Raw genomic sequence first — 21,167 nt, 5'->3', positions numbered from 1 at the left:
TGCAATTTAAATAGTCCTTTTCTTAATTTCTGGCTCGTCAAAGGTCTGATGTCCACTGTGGAGATGAGGGCATTGGTTGAGATGATTCCAGTTAAGAGAGCAGTTTTGGTGGTCTGCTCAGGGCCTCAATGTATAAAAAACACTCTGCTCCCACCCAGCTTCTCTTTGGATACATAGGAGCTTTTGATCTGTAATGAGGGGAGGAGGGATGAGTTTTATTTGGGGGATGGGCTGGAGGAAACAGAAGGACTACAGGAGGAATGTTATGGCACCTGTTCTTTGAACCATGATAGAGAAAGGGATTCAAGACTGTAGCTGCTCAAGTGGGAGCTTTTAAGACCCTGGATCCAAGCACAACTGCCTTAGGGTCCAGGGAGTACAGTAGGGAGCTGGCTGTGGGGAGGACTTGTCACCTTGCCTCTGCCCCAGAACCACTGAGGGTATGCCCTTGGTCTGCACCTTGGTGTTTGATATTGATGGTTATCAGATGGCCTTGTGGGCAGTGATTCCTGACCAGGAAGAGTGGGAGCTGGGGCAGGAAGTGGGGCAGTGGAGGGTAGAAATTGCAGCATTGTTAGCAAGACCAAGAGGACACCCCTCTGGGACTCCTAGAAGTAGCAGGTTGAACCACAGGTTGCTGATAGCCAGTGATCAAGCTGCTGGAGCTTGGTCCGTCACCATCTGGCTGCGATAAGGAAGGTTAGCATCATTTTGAAGTCACAGGCTGGTGAGGATTCTATCAATTTATTTTAATGAAAGGTCCAGGAAAGGCAGGCAAATGTTTCTTTCCTGAAATGATTTGCAATGACTTCACCTCCCCACTTCATTTCCTGTCTAATCCAAACTTGGCCAGAACCACTGTTCCAGCTATCGAATGCTTTGTAACAAATAACCCCGCAATTTAGCACCTTAAGACAATAATCATTTTGTAACCTGCCGTGATCTCTGTAGGTGAGGAGCTTGGGAAAAGTTCATCTGGGCGTTTCTGGCTTGAGTCTCTTATGTGGTTATGGTCAGACAGTGGCCGGAGCTCAGAGAGCCAGGGCTGAAGCAGCAGGCAGCTGGCCAGGCACCTCTATCTCTTCATGTGCTGTCAGGGCCTCTGTGTGGCCTCTCCATGTGGCCTAGTTTAGGCTTTCTCACAGCATGGAGGCCTCAAGGCAGTCAAAATATTCCAGAGGGCTGAAGGCTTCACGAGTGAGGACCACGGGTGGAATATGGACGTCTTTTATGGCCGAGCCTCTGAAGTCTCACGTAGCATCACTTCAAGGGTGCGCTGCTAATTCAAACAGTCACAAAAGCTCACTTAATGTCAAGGGCAAGGGAATTAGGCCCCACTTCTTGATGAGGGAGTGGCAAGGTTCTAGAAGAGTGTGGGGGATGAGGAGGAGTGGAAGACTTTGCTGCACCCATCTTCGGAAAATACACCCACAACCACCTTCTCCACGCAGGGTGAAATCATTCTTCCGAGTCTGCCTCCCTCCAAGGCTGGCTTCCTTTAAGACAGCCTTGATCTGGATGTTCCTCCCTTATCAGCTTTCTGCCACCTTTTCTACGTGCTTGAATCTCTGCTCCTTCCCCTATTCTCCCAGCTCCTCAATCATGTTGGCTCATCTCCTCCCAAGCCCTATTTAATATGCAGGGCCTCGGATGGAAACCTCTCCAGGTCTCCTGCTTTCCTGCTGAGGGATCTTTTCCTAAAAAGGCACTGAACTGGCAGTTCTCGTGAGCAAAGAGAGTGCAGAAATCCATCAGAACACTGACTAAGATGCAGGGCAGCTGTGGGACGCTGGCTGATTGAAACATCCCTGAGTTCTTTGATCTGAGCAAGGCACACACCAGGGAGGACAGAGGGAGTAAAGGGCTGGGGGAGAACACCAGGAAGATAAATGGACTTGGAAACCAGGAAAGGCTCTCAGGGAATATTTTCCAAGCTTGCAGGCATGTAAGGACACTCCCTAATTGCCAATAAGTGAATCATCACCAATTATCATGCAGCCCAGTTAAGGATAATGGTATGCTATAGGCCTAGAATCAAAGCCTTAAAAATAATATTAATAATATCATTATTATTATTAATATTATTTTTAAATCAACAGAAAAGAGAATCTGTTTAGAAGCCTGGAGGATGATCTAAAAGGAGAGGTCAGGATGGGAACACTTGGAGGCAGGACAGCAGAAAGACAGGGGTATTCCTATGTGACTGTGAGGAAGGGCAGGCTCATGGAGAAGCATGGAGCTTCTGGCCAGAAGAGACCTGTTCATAGAATCAGCTAGGTCCCCTGAAGTCACACTAAGCTGCCGCCCTCTCCTCCCTGGGTTATTTGTCCTTTTTTATGTGGCCGTGAAATAACCAGGCCTCACACGCATCATGCATTTCCGTTTCTTTGCAGTAATTCTAGCCAGAGAAGGTGGCACTCAAACCCAAGTGTGAATTCTGGCTCTGTCACTATTAATCTGTGCAACTTTAGGCAAGGCACTTAACCTCTCTGAATCTCTGCTCACGGAAACTGTAAAATGGGGAATATTATACCTTACCTTTGTGTTGTGATAAAATGAGATAATATGAATCAAGTGTTTAGAATAGCCTTGGACCCAATTAGTGCTTAATCAGGTCTGTTCTCTTCTGTTCCCTCTTAATTATCCAAATAGCATCTTTTTTCATTTTGTAACCAGTCTCAAACTTGTTTCTTTTGATAGGCATGCATTATTGCAAGAAAGCAAGACATTTAAAATCAAAACATGGTTATACTAAATGGCAGGCCATAATCATTTTGGGGGATTCAGCAAAGGAAGAGTCCTTTTTCCTGGTTTCCTTTTCATGTGTGGGCCTTCCGAGATGCTACCGAGCTGGGAATGCAGCCCGCCCAGCATCCTGGCCTTTGTCCTTGGATCTAAGATTCCAGATTTCCCAGCCCTTCACCTGCTGCCATCACGGGTTTAGGAAGGGCTGTCTGGGGGTTTTGCTATGAGTCTGGGTCTGTGAGGCACACAGAGGCATTGTAAGGCAGAACCACCTGCCCCATTCAAGTCCAGCCCCTTATGAACACACACCACAGATCATCTATTCCCTCTCCCTGGGGTAAAACATCCTCCATTTCCCCTGAGAACTCCCCTCTCAAGCAGATGTGACTTTCTCCTTTGGGGCCTCATAGTGCCTGTGACTCGCCTCCATCACAGCAGCTCTCCCTCGGCATCCACATCCTGATGATTTGAGTGCACACTGCCCTCCCTGCCAGGCTCCTCTCACACTCCTGATTCCCAGCAGAGAGCTTGGCACAGAGAGGTGCTCAGTAGGTATCTGTTGACCTGCATCAAACTGATGAAAGGCAAGACTTATAAGACTTTCCCAACCCTAATATTCCATGATTTTAAAAAGTGCCTCCGGGCTTCCCTGGTGGCGCAGTGGTTAAGAATCCGCATGCCAATGCAGGGGACAGGGGTTCGAGCCCTGGTCCGGGAAGATCCCACATGCCGCGGAGAAACTAAGCCCGTGCACCACAACTACTGAGCCTGCGCTCTAGAGCCCACGAGCCACAACTACTGAGCCCATGCGCCTAGAGCCCGTGCTCCGCAACAAGAGAAGCCACTGCAATGAGAAGTCTGTGCACCGCAACGAAGAGTAGCCCCTGCTCGCTGCAACTAGAGAAAGCCTGCACACAGCAACAAAGGCCCAAGGCAGCCAAAAATAAATAAATAAATTTATAGAAAAGAATCACTTCAGAAATGAAAAAAAAAAAAAAGACTGAATCAAATTTGCCCAACTTTTCACCCACTTCCCCTCTGATCATCAAGGTGGTCAAAAAGCTGGGCTCAAGACTCAGCGTGAGCACCATCCTCCTCAAAGATTAGGGCCCAGAACTCAGCTGGTGCTCAACGAATAGGTGTTTGCTCAATAAACAGATCAAATGAATGTGGCATAGTAACACCAGGAAGTATACTCACTGACTCAGGACTTATCATCTGAGGTGCTGGTTTATCTTAGGGCGTTGATGAAGCATTTCTGGGAACCTCACAGGGCTGACAAAAATGCAGGCATTGTTAGGAAAGCGGATTAAGCTGTTTTGATTGCTGGGCAGACCTAGTCTTCAACATTTCCCCGTGGTTACAGCTCTGGATTTTGATGACCTGTCTGAGTGTTTATAGAAGCACAGCCTTTCCAGCAGCAGCCGAAAGGGTCTTTTTGGGAAGCCTATGTGAAGAACCCACTGTGACATGGATGTCACCGCAGGCTGTGATGTATCTGATGGAAAGATGCGGCAGACCTGGGTGAAGGAAGTGAAGTCTCTTTAATGATGAAGGTTATAGAAGCACGTGGAAATGGTTACAGAAAGTAGGAGGCAAGCCAGCCTGCTTCCAGGGAGAGGCGAAGCTTCCCATGTCCCCAAAGTCACCACAAGGACAGCCCCCCACAAGTGATGCGAGCTTCAGAGTGAGGCTCTGCCAGGGCACCACGAGGTGCCCTCTGCCATCCCCATGGGAGGAGTGAGTGGGTTTTTCTCCTGTTACTTCCTCTGCAACTCCAGATGTTTTGGAGACTCTGGCTACTTACCTGCCCACTAGCCAGGTACGAGGGATGGGACAGAATAACTCTAGCACATTCCTGAGTGTTCACCCTGAAAATAATAGATGAAGTAAAAGCCTATTTCTCAGGAGTATCCATTCCTGCCAAGGGCAGTTGCCAACCCCTACTGGAAATACGTATCACCCCTATTGTGATACATATTTCCAAATTACATTCCAAATTGCTTTCACAAATTCATACTCTCATCAGTGCCTGCATGAAGACATCCTTGCCAGCATTACATATTAAGATTAAAAAAAAACTCCCAAGGCTGGAGTTTTCACACATCAAGAAATCAAAGCTGAGAGAAGCTGAGTGATCATTCAGTGAATCATAGAGGATGGCAGAATACAGATATGACAAAAGAGAAGTTTCTATTCCACGGGAAGTACAGCTATTTTGGGACTTGGGGAAAGAATCGAGAAATAGGGCAAGAAAAGGCAGGCAGGGGTCAGGCTGTGAGTGTGCTGATGCTTTCCAACCCACCCGTTGGAATCAAACCCCAGGGGTAAGGGAGGATAGAAACACCCGGTAGTTTTAAGGGCTCCAAGAACACCAGGACTGGTGTCCGCACTTTCCTGGGTGTCCCCTGAGAAGGCTTCACACATTTCACTGGACCCTTGGGTCAGCCTGACACTGCTTCCAACATGGCGCCCAAGCCATGGAGTAGAAATGACTGAGGGAGGTGCTTCAGTGGGTTGGGCCTGAGATGGCAGCCCTGGTTCGTAACGTCTGGTCCAGCATGAGATGTGGAGGAGGTCTAGAAGTTCCTTTGTGCCACAGGGGGACCCAAATAGTAGCTGAGGTACTGGCTGGTGAGTTCACTAGTTCACCCACGGCAAAAAAGCAAAGTGACCTTTTAACAGAGAGTTACAGGGAATTCCCTGGCCATCCAGTGCTTAGGACGGCACGCTTCCACTGCAGGGGGCACGGGTTCGATCCCTGGTCTAGGAACTAAGATCCGGCAAGCTGTCTGGTGCAGCCAAAAACCCCACACCCCAAAAAAAAACAAAACAAAAAAAACTGCAGAGAGCTACAGGATGGACTTCTCAAACCAGGGATCAAATGGCTTTCCCATGCAGGCCTCGGGGCATCAGGAGCCTCAGTGAGAGCCAGGTGAGACCTAGGCGGCAAGGCAGCACCTCCAACCTCGAAGGCAGCATACAATTGTGCCACAAGACATGAAGACTTGTAAGCTTCCCCTGCAACAAGCTGTTATCTTGGAATGAAGAGGAGGAAGGAGAACCCTTGTAGTGATGGAGAGACTAAAGACGAAGTAATTACCCAAAAGGAGATGATTTTAAACCAGAAAAGTATGAGATACCATAACGGCACAAACAAGAGTTTTTTGCCTACAGTGGAAAAAGGGGGCTTGTGAGCTGCTGGGGATCTTACTGACAGTCGTGTTTTGCACATCTCAGCACGCTTCACCTTCAAGACTTCTATAATAACATACTTTATTTTTTCCGATTATAATGGCAATATGGTTTCATTCCGAACTTGGAGAACAATAGTGTAAAGAAGAAAATAAAAATCATCCTATGATCTCACCAACCACAGATAACCACTGCGCTATCTTGGTGTATTTCCTTCCAGTCTTTTTTCTACATATACGTGTTTGTGTGTGTGTGTTACTGTGATTGTACACTGGTGCTTCTTGTTTGTTGACAAGAGTCTTTAATGTCTGAGGCACTTTTGTTTGTGGAAAAGAATACCCACCACTTTGTGTACTTTGTTTATTATCTGTAAATAATTAACAATTCTTAATGTTCACAGCACTCATGACCACCAAACTGAAAATGTAAGAAGTCATCAAATCCAGTTTCCCCAGATGCTTAAACATTGATGGAAGTGTAATCAATTAAACTTCCGTAAACATTTGATTACAAATCTCCAATATTATCAGATTCTCTCATGTGCTATAAATACCTTAAAATGCAGACAGAAGAGGCCCACAGTGACAATGATTTCTACACTGAGCAGCAGTTACAGAAGTGCTCATTTTATCTCATCATCTCATTCTTACTCCTGTGTTTATTTCTTGCCAGAGGCTCGGCTTCCTTCCCTTAGCCCAGAGAGTTGGCTGCCTCTTCGCTGGCTGAAATGGGAGAAAGGGTTATGGGTCGGGGACTGCTCAGATTATCAGCTCTGACTTATTAGATATGTTATGATTTTTTTGTAGTCCTATCAGATGGGGGAACTGACCTGATTTAGATAAAAACTTGTCACACTGAAAGTACAGCTTCTCTTTCTCATTGATTATTTTGACCTATAATGTTGACACTATTTTTCCTCTTCATTTCATGAGGATTTCATGGGTGATTAAGTTTTCTTCAAAGAAAAATTTTTAATGGCTGCCTGACATTTACTGGAATGGATGCACCATCATTTATTTAACCTGGTTACTTAATTGTTGGGCATTTAGATGATGTTCAGTTTGTTTTCAGTTAAACTCATCTCCATTTGAGCAATGCATGCTTATGAATCTCAGTGTGCCTTTCTAGTTTCTTGGGTTAAACTCATAGAAGGGAAACTCCTGGGTCAATGGTTATGAAGATATTTAAGGCTTTTGATACATAATGCCAAATTGCCTTCCAGAATGGCTCTGTAGGCCTCATTGTTCTGGTGGGGTCCCACATAGGATAGGAGAAGGCACTGCTGTCTTCCTTTAAAGGAGGAGAAATCAAGATATGGCAGAGCAGGACTTCCCTGGTGGTCCAGTGGTAAAGAATCAGCCTTCCAATGCAGGGGGCGCAGGTTCGATCCCTGGTTGGGGAACTAAGATCTCACATGCCACGGGGCAGCTAAGCCCACACGCCACAACTACAGAGCCCACGCGCTCTGGAGCCTGTGGGCCACAACTAGAGAGAGAAAACAACCACACACCACAACTAGAGAGAAGCCCGCGCACCGCCATGAAGAGCCCGCACGCCGCAACTAAGACCCGATGCAGCCAAAAAAAAAAAGTGAAGACATGGCAGAGCAAATTGTCTGAGGAGAGGGCCACTACTGGAGGTTCTGGTGAAGGACGGTCCATGCCAGATTTCCAAACACTGCCCGGTTACTCACATATGGTAACTGTGCTTTTCAAACTAACAATTCAGACTCAGCCTGACAAGTCCAGGTATACTTAATGGACAATGGAAAAGAATCTTTGGAATTAAGACTGTTCCAGAAAAGCTGGAACGTATTATAATTAGCTATTCATCCCTGCATTGTCCAATATGGCGGCCATCAGCCACATGCAGATATTGAGCTAATGTGACTAAGGAATGGAATTTTTAAATTTAATTTAATTAATTTAAATTTAAAAGCTGATATTTGATGCAGTTATTGGAAAACTTTTAAGGGTGTTTGGAACAACTTGAATATGTGAATTTATTTTTTGACTCTAAGTTTTATGAAACCTAACTAAATACGGTCAATATTTCCAGTGAAAATTTAGCATCCAAGTTAAGATGTGCTATAAGTGTAAAATGCACAGTGGATTTCAAAGACTTAGTATGAAAAAAGAACATAAGCTGTCCCATTAGTAAATGTTTTATATTGATCACAGGTTGTAATGATAATATTTTGGATATATAAGGTTAAATAAAATGTCATTAAAATTAATTTCACCTAGTTCTCCTTTTTTAAAATAAACTTTTAATTTTAGAATACTTTCAGATTTACAGAAAAATTGCAAAGATAAAATGGAGAAGTCTCATATGCCCACACACCCAACTTCCCAATTATTAACATCTTAATATTAGTAGTACATAATAACCAACATGGACCTACTGTATAGCACAGGGAACTATACTCAATATTTTGTAATAACCTATAAGGGAAAAGAATCTAAAAAAGAATATATATATATATATATATATATATTAGAATATATATACATATATTAGAATATATATATATATTAGAATATATATATATATATATATAACTGAATTGCTGTGCTGTACACCTGAAACTAACATGATATTGTAAATCAACTATACTTCAATTAAAAAAAGTTTTTCAAAGTTAAAAAAAATGTATTAGGGCTTCCCTGGTGGTGCAGTGGTTGAGAATTTGCCTGCTAATGCAGGGCACACGGGTTCGAGCCCTGGTCTGGGAAGATCCCACATGCCGCGGAGCAACTAGGCCCGTGAGCCACAGCTACTGAGCCTGCGCGTCTGGAGCCTGTGCTCTGCAACAAGAGAGGCCACGATAGTGAGAGACCCGCGCACCGCGATGAAGAGTGGCCCCCGCTTGCCGCAACTAGAGGAAGCCCTCGCACAGAAGCGAAGACCCAACACAGCCAAAAAATAAATAAATAAATAAATAATAATTAAAGGTGCTAATAATAAAAAAGGAAAAAAAAGAAAGTTTAAAAAAAATGTATTAGTAGGATATATTTGTCACAGTTAATGAGCCAGTATTGATACATTATTATTGACTGAACTTTATTCAAATTTCCTTAGTTTTTACCTAATGCCTTTTTTAAAAAAATTAATTTATTTATTTTTATATTTATTTTTGGCTGTGTTGGGTCTTCGTTTCTGTGCGAGGGCTTTCTCTAGTTGCGGCAAGCGGGGGCCACTCTTCATTGCGGTGCACGGGCCTCTCACTATCGTGGCCTCTCTTGTTACGGAGCACAGGCTCCAGACGCGCAGGCTCAGTAGTTGTGGCTCACGGGCCCAGTTGCCCTGCGGCATGTGGGATCTTCCCAGACCAGGGCTCGAACCCATGTCCCCTGCATTGGCAGGGAGATTCTCAACCACTGAGCTACCAGGGAAGCCCCCCCTAATGCCTTTTTTCTGTTTCAGGATCCCAACCCGGATACTGCATTACATCACATCTCCTTAGGCTCCTCTTGGCTGTGACCATTTCTCACACTTTCCTTGGTTTTGATGATCTTGACAGTTTTTTGAGGAGTACTGGCCAAGTATTTTGTAGAATGACCCTCAATTGGAATTTGTCTGATATTTTCTCATGGTTAGACTGGGGTTATGGGTTTTGGGGAGAAAGACCATAAAGGTAAGATGTCCATCTCATCATATCATATCAAGGGTATATACTGTCAACATGGCCATCATTGTCAATGCAAACCTTGGTCACCTGGCCAAGGTGGCCTCTGTCAGGTTCTCCACTGTAAAGTGACTCTTTCTCTGCCCACACTTAGAATTGAGGAGCTGTGCTTCACCCTCTTGGGAGTGGAGATCTGCATAGATTATTTGGAATGCTTCTGGAAGGGAGAGTTGTCTCTTCTTCTCATATATCTATTTATTCAATCATTTATTTATGTCAGTATGGACTCATGGATATTTATTTTTATTCTTTGGGTTATAATCCAATACAACTTTATATTTACATTCTTACTCTAATTGTTCTATAGCTTTGGCCATTGATTGGGAGCTCTCTCAGTTTGTCCTATGTCCCTTTGACATACCCCATTGTTGTGAAGTTTTTTGAGTGGGCTTCTTTTTTTTAATGTAGCTACTAGAACATTTAAAAATCACATTTATGCATGCATTGTATTTCTATTGGACAGCTCTGATCTAGACTGTCTTGTATGCAGGCACTATGTACTTCAAAAATTCTTAACCTTGGGACCAGCAAGAGTGTCTAAACTGTGTGGGAATCTAAATCTTGCATTCAGTTAATTTCTCCTCTTTGCTTTGGCTCCTGGGAAACTCAGTGCTGTTATTGTGATCCTTGTTTAGAAATATCCTAGCATACTAAGTTTCCTTCTAGATATATTTCCTTTTAATCTCTGTTTCCCCATGGCCTCAACTCCAACAATTAATCATTTAATGTTTTTTTTTTTGTATTGTACCTAATTTTGTTAAGCCATCCTGAATCCTCTGTGGAATAAGGCATGTTTATAGGAAAATGTTGATGCTCTGCCCAGATCCCTCAGATCCCTTTTACTGTTTTTTTGTGTGTGTGTGTATGTGTGTGTCCCCGCTGCCACACTTCCAATAGCTGGCCCCTGTCTAGTCTCTGGAGGTCTAGTCTTAGGCTATTTGGGAAGGCATTGCCTGAGAATTTACATCCCTCTGGGGCAGCCCTTAACCATTGACTGGTGGGGTGTAAGAAGTGGAAGCTTTGTTTAGGTGCCCTGAGGGTGGGAAGCGGGGGGATTCTGAGGTGCTGCTTACACTGCAGACCCCTCTATGGAATCAGGCTACAGCCACCCTCCATGGGACTTTGCCTGAGATGGCACCTTAGCGTGGCTTCCCTGAGATGGCATCCTTCATAAGTCACTTGCATACGAAGCTCGTCTCAATGTCTGCTTGGGGAACCTGACCTAAGACAGCCAGTGATACTTTTTTTTTTTGGAATTTTTGAATTTTATTTTCTTTATTTTTTTATACAGCAGGTTCTTATTAGTTATCTATTTTACACATATTAGTGTATATATGTCAATCCCAATCTCCCAGTTCATCCCACCACCACCACCATTCCTGCCACCTTCCCCCCTTGGTGTCCATTCTTTTGTTCTCTACATCTGTGTTTCTATTTCTGCCCTGCAAACCAGTTCATCTGTACCATTTTTCTAGGTTCCATATATATGCATTAATATATGATATTTGTTTTTCTCTTTCTGACTTACTTCACTCTGTATGACAGTCTCTAGATCCATCCACGTCTCTACAAATGACTCAATTTTGTTCCTTTTTATGGCTGAGTAATATTCCATTGTATATACCTACCACATCTTCTTTATCCATTTGTCTGTCGATGGGCATTTAGGTTGCTTCCATGACCTGGCTATAGTAAATAGTGCCGCAGTGAACATTGGGGTGCATGTGTCTTTTTGAATTATGGTTTTCTCTGGGTATATGCCCAGTAGTGGGATTGCTGAGTCATATGGTAATTCTATTTTTAGTTTTTTAAGGATCCTCCATACTGTTCTCCATAGTGGCTGTATCAATTTACATTCCCACCAACAGTGCAAGAGGGTTCCCTTTTCTCTACACCCTCTCCAGCATTTGTTGTTTGTAGATTTTCTGATGATGCCCATTCTAACCAGTGTGAGGTGATACCTCATAGTTTTGATTTGCATTTCTCTAATAATTAGTGATGTTGAGCGGCTTTTCATGTGCTTCTTGGCCATCTGTATGTCTTCTTTGGAGAAATGTCTATTTAGGTCTTCTGCCCATTTTTGGATTGGGTTGTTTGTTTTTGTTTTTGTTTTTGTTTTTTAATTTATTTATTTATTCATTTATTTAATTTTTGGCTGCATTGGGTCTTAGCTGCTGCACGCGGGCTTTCTCTAGTTGCAGTGAGCGGGGGCTACTCTTTGTTGCGGGACGCAGGCTTCTCATTGTGGTGGCTTCTCTTGTTGCAGAGCACAGGCTCTAGGCACGCGGGCTTCACTAGTTGTGGCACACGGGCTTCAGTAGTTGTGGCTCATGTGCTCTAGAGCACAGGCTCAGTAGTTGTGGCTCACGGGCTTAGTTGCTCTGCGGCATGTGGGATCTTCCCAGACCAGGGCTTGAACCCGTGTCCCCTGCATTGGCAGGCGGATTCGTAACCACTGTGCCACCAGGGAAGCCCCTGTTTTTTTTAATATTGAGCTGCATGAGTTGTTGAATATTTTGGAGATTAATCCTCTGTCTGTTGATTCGTTTGCAAATATTTTCTCCCATTCTGAGGGTTGTCTTTTCATCTTGTTTGTAGTTTCCTCTGCTTTGCAAAATCTTTTAAGTTTCTTTAGGTTCCATTTGTTTATTTTTGTTTTTATTTCCATTACTCTAGGAGGTGAATCAAAAAAGATCTTGCTGTGACTTATGTCAAAGAGTTTTCTTCCTATGTTTTCCTCTAAGAGTTTTATAGTGTCCGGTCTTACATTTAGGTCTCTAATCCATTTTGAGTTTATTTTGGTGTATGGTGTTCGGGAGTGTTCTAATTTCATTCTTTTACATGTAGCTGTCCAGTTTTCCCAGCACCACTTATTGAAGAGACTGTCTTTCTCCATTGTATATCCTTGCCTCCTTTGTCATAGATTAGTTGACCATAGGTGTGTGGGTTACCTCTGGGCTTTCTATCCTGTTCCATTGATGTATATTTCTGTGTTTGTGCCAGTACCATATTGTCTTGATTACTGTAGCTTTGTAGTATAGTCTGAAGTCAGGGAGTCTGATTCCTCCAGCTCCGTTTTTTTCCCTCAAGACTGCTTTGGCTATTTGGGGTCTTTTGTGTCTCCGTACATATTTTAAGATTTTTTGTTCTAGTACTGTAAGAAATGCCACTGGTAATTTGATAGGGATTGCATTGAATCTGTAGATTGCTTTGGGTAGTATAGTCATTTTCACAATATTGATTCTTCCAATCCAAGAACGTGGTATATCTCTCCATCTGTTTGTGCAGTGATACATTTTTAAAGTAAAATAAATTTGAAAAAAAAAGAGCAGTTTCTGTAGGTATACTCAGAAATTTGAGTTAGTCTGTACAGCTTATTAAGTAAAAAATGAAGCCAGACTCACTTCCCTTGACATGTCAGTCTGGAGTCTCAACTGTAGCAGCAGGGAAATAGGAGGGGGATCCCTTTGCATCATGGGTGCTCATTTTGTGTCCTCTGGACACTGATGCCAGATCCCAAGGAACTTCTATGGGGGCTGGAATCACCTCAGAGAATGGGGAGCAGGCTTCCCTCCCTGCTGCCCTCCCAAGTGCATAGGTGAGGCCAGAGGCCAGAACAGGGGCAGTTCAACCAAAATAACTGTCCTGCTGCACCTGACTCGTGGGCCCCACACCCCAGGTCCACCCACAGGCCACAGGGAAGGAAGAGGCAGAGTAAAGAGGGCTGAGTGGAGATGGAGTTTGATTTGCCACCCTGAGTGACCACAGAGAGGGTTTCTAGAACTCTCCACCCTCCTGGCAGCTTTGGAGAGAGGAGTGCTCTGTCCTCCCACTGCTAACAGCTGGGGAAGTATAACTGTGGGTTATTCTACACAGCTCAGAGGTCCTGGGAGTTCTGAGAAGCCTCCTAATTCAGGTTCTGCCTTTTGTGGAAAAGCAGAAGGTGGACACCTTGGTTCTTCGAACTAGCAGGGTCACAACTAATGACCACTTGCTCATAGCGTCTAGAGTCTCTGCAGAGCCAGCCTAGGCTTCCTGGAAAGGGCGCCACCTGGTGGTGGTCACTCTAGGGATGGGAGTGCATTCTCTCTCTTGCTCATCTGGGGCACTTGGAGATGGGGACTAAACGCAGGTGGAGGGGTGGAGATTTGCCTCCTGCAGCCTCAGACTTCCCTGGCAAGTCACTGCCTAGGGCACATTTGCTGACTAGCTGTGATTGAGGGCTTCCTGGGGCAGTGGAGCCAGATGCTGGAATTCAAGCCACATCTTCACCACTGTGGGAACTTAGACAAGCTACTAGAACTCTCCAAGCCTCAGTTTCTTATCCGTAAAAGGGAGATCAAAAGACCTGCCTCCCTTGATTCTTTGTAAAGAATGAGAGATTAGGCATTATCTGAGTCTGGGTTCCCCAAAAGCAGATCCTGAGATTCAGATGTAAGTAGTTTATTTTGGAGGTGATCTCAGGAAATACCACTTGGGGAGGTTATGAGACAGGTGAGGGGAAGAAAACAGCAAGAGTGATTTATCCAGCAGGCGTTCTGCCACTGGGGCACCGGGTGCTTAGTCCCTCTCAGCATTACCTGGCCTGAGGGGCATAGAGCTGGGGTATTTCCACTGATTCCCATCAGTCTCTGACTACGGGGGAGGTCCTGCTGGGGTGCTTTAATTCCCTAGCATTTCTGGCCTATTCAGTGCATGCACATAGCAGGCTCCAGCAGCCAGTGTCCTAAGAGTCAGAAATGATGATATTTGGAAGTTGGGCCAATATGTATGGAAATGTTCAGTGTGTGTGTGAGGGGTGAATCGCAAAATCTTCTTTATGCATATTTAAAAGTTCTCAGAACAGACTGGGATACTAGTAACATCTCAATAAACAATAGCTCTCAATAATAGTACACATCAGTGACCCAATGTAGCCCACCTCTTCTCCACCAAAGTGAGATATGGCTGACAAACTAGAAGGGGGACAGATAGACTGTGCCATGGGGAGCACAGGTGCCAACAGCCCTACCAGCCGGGGTTTGATGTTCCCCATTTTGTAGATGAGGAAGCTGGGGCTCACAGAGTGTGAGAGCCTCGCCCTGGTCCTGGGTCAGATGACGTCAGTGCTGGTCTCCCGTGGGCAGGTACCGCTGCTCCCACCAGTGCCAGGATTGTAAAGAGTTCATTCTGTGCCTGAATAAAAATGCTCTCTCTCTGAGCCCAGCCATGACTGTGCAGAAATGTGTTTCCTTCTGTAAAATGTCAAGGCTGACTCCTTTATGTTCTGCCCTGGGTCTGCGCCCAATAATGAACTCCATCCAAGCCCCATGGCTGCCTCCAGCCCCTGAGACTCACTGGGAGCCTTGGAATAATAACAAAAGGACTAATTCTCAATGGTTGGAGAGAGTGAGGGAATGGCCTTATCATTCTTTTCCTGCACCACTTAGACCTGAGAGAGAAGAAGAGGGAATTGGTGGAAAGAGGAAAAGACTGGGGGCCTGCTCTCTCCCTCATTTCCCGTTGTGACCACGTGGAATATTGGAGCCTGCCTGCCCATGGGGCCTGCTTCCTGTCCACCGGGAGCCAGAGACCCAGGGTCTCATTGCCAGCACCATAGCCTGGAATAGAGGGCCTGCTCAGCTCTCCTTCCTAAGTGCTGCGGCCACATCTGTCAGGGCTGGTGACGAGGTTCATGCGGTACTAGCAGGAGAGCAGCCTGGGAGTGGTGGGCTGGGCAGGGCTGCCATGGAGAGCATCATGGTGTGGGGGCAAGGAGCTGTTTCCAGGTGACTCCACTGGGCAGAGGACAAAACCCATCTTTAATGGTCAGTTCTTGGTTGGAGCCAGGTAAGCCTTTTTTCTATTATGATTATTTAAAATTTTTTTTATTGTGGTAAAATATATAATATAAAACTTTCCATTTTAACTATTTTGAAATGTATAATTCAGTGACATTAATTACATTCACAGTGTTTTGAAACTATCCTCATGCTGTTTCCAAAACTTTTTTATCACCCCAAACAGAAGCCCTGTCCCCATTAAGCAACGACTCACCATTCTCTCCTCCTCCCAGTCCTGCAACCACAATTCTACTTTCTGTCTCTATGATTTTGACTACTGTAAGTACCTCATAATACTAGTGGGTATTTGTCCTCTTTTTTTTTTTAAATTTATTTATTTTTGGCTGCGTTGGGTCTTCGTTGCTGCACGCGGGCTTTCTCTAGTTGCGGCAAGCGGGGGCTACTCTTCGTTGTGGTGCGCAGGCTTCTCTTGTTGCAGAGCACGGGCTCTAGGTACGCGGGCTCAGTAGTTGTGGCACAGTTGTGGCTTAGTTGCTCCGCGGCATGTGGGATCCTCCTGGACCAGGGATTGAACCCGTGTCCCCTGCATTGGCCGGCGGATTCTTAACCACTGCGCCACCAGGGAAGTCCCAGTATTGTAGTTTCTTGACTAGCTTATTTCACTCAGCATAATGTTTTCAAGTTTCATTCATGTTGTGGCATGTGCCAGAATTTCCCTCCTTTTTAAGTGAGATTATCCCATCATCTGTTGACGGAAGCAAGTCTTTCCCTTACATTTCTATCCACTGTGCACTTTAAAAAAAAAAAAAAAAAAAGAACACTTTTGAAAGAAACAAAGAGGGCACCCAGCCCATACGATCCTCTCACAGCACTGGCCTGGCTTGCCTGGCAACCAAAGACACCAGTGGTCACCGACACTCTTCGTTAACACTTCTGAGAACAGCAACTAACTGTTGTAAAAATAACATACACGTTTCAGTCAATTACACATAAGCATGGATTTAATATTTTGGTCCTTAGAAGTGATCAAACTGGGCTGTGTGTTCCATGAGGGCAAGGTCCAGGATCATTTGATCTCCACTCTGTACCCAGGGCTCACTCTGACCTGCCTAGCATGTAGTACAGTAGTACTAATGAGTATTTTCTGAATATGGAATGAGACAGCTGGTCCACAGGGCTGGAGTGGGTTGCTGCCCTGGAGTAATAATACTGCTAGTACTGTTTGTTGAGCACCAACATGTACCTGGTGCTTAACGCTCACTCTTCCAACAGCCCTGCAAATGTAAGCATCATCATGCCCGTTTTACAGACAAGGAAGTTGAGGTTAAGTATTTAACCCAAGGGAGTACAGGGCAGAGCCAGGTCCCAGTTGGAATCTGTGTTCCTGGAAGGGTGTGAAGAGGAAGTAAACACTTCACTAGGTTATTTTTTAAAATCTTTACAACAATACCTATGGAGAGGTACTGATACTATTGCCATTTTACAGACAAGAAAACTGAGGCCTTAAAAGCAGCTAGCAAGTGCCAGGGCCAATATTAGAACCTGACCAGTCTGGCCTCACTGCCCACTGCCTCTGCCCCACTGGACTGGCCCTGTTTCTCACTCCGTTCTGCTGGAGTCACTCAACGAGCTGAAATGTCAAGCATTGCTGGGGCTTTGGCTTCCCTCTGAATGCAACTGGTAGGCTGAAGTGAGTCTGTGGGAATTTTGCCATCTCATCTGGCTAATTAAGTGTGATTTGGGGGCTCCTGAATGATGTGGATGTGAATCATAATAAACACAGGCTCATTCAAACTTAATAACCCCACTAGTCATGCATCTATGTTTAGAAGGGATTTGGGAGCTGCATGAGTTGGGGCTGGGGCATTCCTGGAGGACCCCATGTCTGTTTTTTGCTGCCTTCCTCGTAGGACAAGCACTTATCAACCAGAAGGGAACAATTTGCCGATCAGTTTAAATAAATAAATTTTATAATAACAAACAAACCATTGTGTACGAGATAAATTTTGCATGAATTTTAAAAATAAAGCGTAATATTTTTAAAAATTGCCCCTTGCAAGAGGCAGCATTAGGTAACAACCTCAGCATCCCCAAGGTGGAGGGGCATTCTGTGGCCAGGAGACTTTTGCAGAAGGGTTTGAGAATTAATTCGCTGCATCATTATACCACCATGCCAGTGCGTCTGGCCGCCAGCTCCTGCCTCTCCTCTGTTGGCCTGCTCTGCTCACTGAGCAAGCAGGCTCTAGTCTGATGCTCAGGGTCAGGCACGCCTGGTACCTGCCCTTGGCGTAGAGGTGGGGTGTGTGGTTCAGTCTGCTGTGTTCCCTGTTGCAATCTACCAGGTAGACAGAAAAGGACATGGAACTTCTAAACATGGTGCGTAAGGCACCATCACACTTTATGTTGTAGGGTCTATCAACTCAGAGAATCAGAACTCTGATTCTTTCCATGTCCGTGAGATGAACATTTCAGGGAAGGATCAGAAAGAGTTTCCCCATGGCCTTTATTGGTCATCAAATGCTGTGTGCAAACACTCCTTTCCACACTCCTTCCATCTCTCTGCCTGATGATGGAACTCCTCAGTCATCTGAACCTGGAGATGGATGGTATAGAGCAGGCATCTGCAAACTATGGCAAAGGACCATGGGCCTGTTTTTGTATGACCTGTGAGCTAAGAATAATTTTTACATTTTTAGTGCTTGAAAAAAATCAAAAGAATAATTCATGATGTATGGAATTTAAGCAAAATTCAAATTTTGTATATATGTATACAAAATTCAAATTTCTGTGTCCATAAATAAAGTTATAAATATGTAACTTTATATAACATATATAACTGTAAAATAAATAAATAAATAAATAAATAAATAAATAAATAAATAAATCGCCACACCTATTCATTTACATATTTCTTATGGCTGTCTTTGAGCTACACCAGCAGAGCTGCATGGCCCACAAAGCTGAAAATAGTTACTACTTGGCCCTTTACAGAAAAGCTTTGCCAACTTCCAGGTGTCTTTTTTTTTTTTTTTTTTTTTTTGGCTGCATTGGGTCTTCACTGCTGCGCACGGGGGGTGGGGGGGCTGCTCTTCATTGCGGTGCACGGGCTTCTCATTGCAGTGGCTTCTCTTGTTGTGGAGCACGGGCTTCAGTAGTTGTGGCTCATGGGCTTAGTTGCTCCGCAGTATGTGGGATCTTCCCGGACCAGGGATCGAACCCTCCCCTGCATTGGCAGGCAGATTCTTAACCACAGCGCCGCCAGGGAAGTTCCCTTCTGGGTGTTTTGCTCAGAGCCCGCAGGGATCCTGTAGGGGGATAGTCACGATGACCCAGAGGCAATGTCTAGGGCAAGCGGTCTCTCCTCCCTCAGCAGAGTGTGTGTGCTGCTCCCAAATTCAGCTTCCCATGACGTTGGTGGCTTCTCCCCCAGGACATGACCTCACCGTTCCCAAGTCTACAGGTTCTAGGTAGCCAGCTCTCCCGGGACTCTCCTGGATATCTTGCACCCAAACTCACAGTCTTATATGGTGCATGGAAGAATGGCCTTGTTCCCCATGGGACACATATTTTTTAGTCTGGCACCAAAGATTCTGATTTTAAAAAATAAGACAATTTCCCTAACTGACCACTTAATTTTTAATTTGGAAAAACATGCTAAAAATATACTTCTGGTTATCTTAAGTGAAAATATGCCTGGTTAGATCTAAATCTTCTAAATATGGTCTACATGGGGGAAAAAAAAGAAAAGAAAGAAAAAAAGGATGCAGGTGTTGGATGAATTCACATTTGTTTGTTTGTTTGTTTTAAAATAACTTCCAGCAGAGAGTTACTGAACCGAGTAAACCTTAGCGAAGGGGGTGTGGATTCGAAGGAGGGGTGTGGGCTTTGTGACATTTTCCTGTGTCTGAGCCGTGAAAGTTATTCAGCCTCCCAGAGCCTGAGTCTGTCCATAAATATTTAAAATAGTGAAAACATAGCCTCCCTCGTAAGACTGCTGTGAGGATTTGGAAGGTCAAGTTCCTGGCATGTAGTAGGTGCACAACCCATGTTAATTTCTCCTGTTCCTTGCCTTGTGCAGACCGCCTTAGAGTATGATACCGAGTGTTAACTCACAAAGTCAAAGAAGTCATTTTTTTTAATGTGAAAAATTTCTCATTTTTTGTTTGCTTCATTGGCTTGAAAAACCTTTATTCCATGGCTCTGGCCATTTGAATACAGGAAAATTAAAAATCATAATTTTATAGATTATTAGACCCACACAAGCAGCCAGTGTAGACAGTCCGGTGGTAAAAACCACTCTGATATCTTAAAACCCCTCTTCTCTAATTTTTACTATGCTTTTCCCCTGCAAGTCACCCAGAAGAATGAGTGGGCACAATGGTACAATGGTACAATGAAGAAGTGCTTGAGGGGTGTGTCTTTGTAGCTGGTGTGGTCTGACTAGCCTGGAAGATGGGGAGGGGAAGCCACAACACGAAACTGCAGGCCTGGAAGGACCAAGGCCTCGTCTTGTCCAACAACCTTGTTCTGTAGGTGAGAAAACCGAGACCAAACAGCTCATTAATGGCAAGGCCAGAACCCTAAGCAGGTGGCCTAGTGCCCTGTCGCATTACTACCAGTCTGCTGGCAGACTTGGGGATGCTAATACTGTATCTAATGCTGATACTAATACTGTGGGACCTCCCTTATAATGCAAGTATCTGGGAGCCAGGGCTTTGAACACAGAGGCGAATGGCAGGGACTTCAGACTTCATCAGGAAGGGCCAGCACGCTAGAGCTGGCTGCACCACAGTTGGCACAAGTGCAGGACACCCAGAGGCAAGGCCAGCTAGCCAGACATCATCTGAGACAGGCCAAAGGCCTGGAGGTCAGCTGGCGAGTGGGATGGGGAGTTTAAAGTTCACCTGGTGCCTTTCAGCTTCACTACCCACTCGCCACTACTGGGAACAAGACTCAAGAGCAAGGTGAGGTCTGCAGTGAATCCTGTGGGTGTCCTACCCCAGACCCCCTTTTCAGGCCTGCACACCCATCCCCCAGCTGCTGGGGGTGTGGTTGCTAATATCTCCCAGTTGCCTCTTTCTGTGGAGAACTGGGCCAAACTAAATGGGAGCTGCCAGGGAGGTGTTGCAGCCCGTACCCCCAGACTTTGGCCAACGACTGAAATGGGAGGACAAAAGACCAGCCCTTTGCATCAAGTGGAGAGAGGGTACAACTCTGTGGTGCAATTCCTGCTTGAGAGCCCCCATGGGATCAGGCTGAAGCTGACTCCAGCTGAGACCACATCCTTGCTTTGCTCCTTCCCTGCCCCATCCTGATTCCTCCACTCCCTTCCTCCTGAGAGCACCCTTCAATCAATCCCTTGTATGAATCTTTACATCTCAAGCTCCACTTCCAGGAACCCCAGTCCTAGACAAGATCCCTCCTAGAAAGCCTTAATATGGTCCACTTATTGTGAGTGGTGCTGAATACATTTTGACCCAGTAATGGTTCTTGTCCTTGGCTGATTCCCCCACCTCTGGCCCCAGCTCTCTCCTTTCTCTGGGTAGGTTCTGTCTTCAGTCCCTGCCCCCGACAGCAGAGGCATCTGAGTGCAGCTGTTACTTGGCCATGTGGAGTTGTGACTCCACATGGAGTCAGCTTTGGGGGCAGCATTATACAGGAGCAATATCCTTCTTGCTTATTGAATCTCAGAATTCATTTCACACCAAAGACATCAAACAAACCCAGACAATACAAGGCAGCTCCATGGTTATGAC

Source organism: Balaenoptera borealis (assembly GCF_965194805.1).
Source record: "Balaenoptera borealis genome assembly, chromosome: 12".
Lineage (NCBI taxonomy): Eukaryota > Metazoa > Chordata > Mammalia > Artiodactyla > Balaenopteridae > Balaenoptera > Balaenoptera borealis.
This window is presented reverse-complemented; position numbering follows the sequence as displayed.